Here is a 1285-nt window from a genome sequence, read left to right on the forward strand (position 1 = left end):
CTCCCACTCCCCACACCGTTCAGTGGCTTGCTGAACCCCTCCTACAGGGGCCTTTCCTTAGGGTGGTGTTTGGATGCACGTGGCAGGAACTCCTGTGGCGTGGCTGGATCAAATAAGGGTGTTTTCTTGTCACTCACAAGCCATCTGAGTGGGGTGTCCAGGCCTGGGTCGAGTCAGGAAGGCCCCAGAGCTCCAGGACCTTTTCCTCCTGCCCATCATCCTTAGAGCCAGGTGCTGCGCTCCTGGGCAGAGTGGGTTTACCTACTGTGGTGTGGACAGAACAAAGTCAAGCGAGAGACGGCCCTGGTGATGTTTCGCGGCGCTTAAAAAGAAAGGTGTCATAGAGGATCCTGCTGTGATGTATGTCAGAGAGTGTTTTGCCTATGTTCTCCTCTAGGAGTTTTATAGTTTCTGGTCTTACGTTTAGATCTTTAATCCATTTTGAGTTTATTTTTGTGTATGGTGTTAGAAAGTATTCTAGTTTCATTCTTTTACAAGTGGTTGACCAGATTTCCCAGCACCACTTGTTAAAGAGGTTGTCTTTAATCCATTGTATATTCTTGCCTCCTTTGTCAAAGATAAGGTGTCCATATGTGTATGGATTTATCTCTGGGCCTTCTGTTTTGTTCCATTGATCTATATTTCTGTCTTTGTGCCAGTACCATACTGTCTTGATAACTGTGGCTTTGTAGTAGAGCCTGAAGTCAGGTAGGTTGATTCCTCCAGTTCCATTCTTCTTTCTCAAGATCGCTTTGGCTATTCGAGGTTTTTTGTATTTCCATACAAATTGTGAAATTTTATTTGTTCTAGCTCTGTGAAGAATACTGTTGGTAGCTTGATAGGGATTGCATTGAATCTATAAATTGCTTTGGGTAGTATACTCATTTTCACTATATTGATTCTTCCAATCCATGAACATGGTATATTTCTCCATCTATTAGTGTCCTCTTTGATTTCTTTCACCAGTGTTTTATAGTTTTCTATATATAGGTCTTTAGTTTCTTTAGGTAGATATATTCCTAAGTATTTTATTCTTTCTGTTGCAATGGTGAATGGAATTGTTTCCTTAATTTCTCTTTCTGTTTTCTCATTATTAGTGTATAGGAATGCAAGGGATTTCTGTGTGTTGATTTTATATCCTGCAACTTTACTATAGTCATTGATTAGTTCTAGTAATTTTCTGGTGGAGTCTTTAGGGTTTTCTATGTAGAGGATCATGTCATCCGCAAATAGTGAGAGTTTTACTTCTTCTTTTCCAATTTGGATTCCTTTTATTTCTTTTTCT

Source organism: Bison bison, unplaced genomic scaffold (assembly GCF_000754665.1).
Source record: "Bison bison bison isolate TAMUID 2011002044 unplaced genomic scaffold, Bison_UMD1.0 scf7180017864068, whole genome shotgun sequence".
NCBI classification, from domain to species: Eukaryota; Metazoa; Chordata; class Mammalia; order Artiodactyla; family Bovidae; genus Bison; species Bison bison.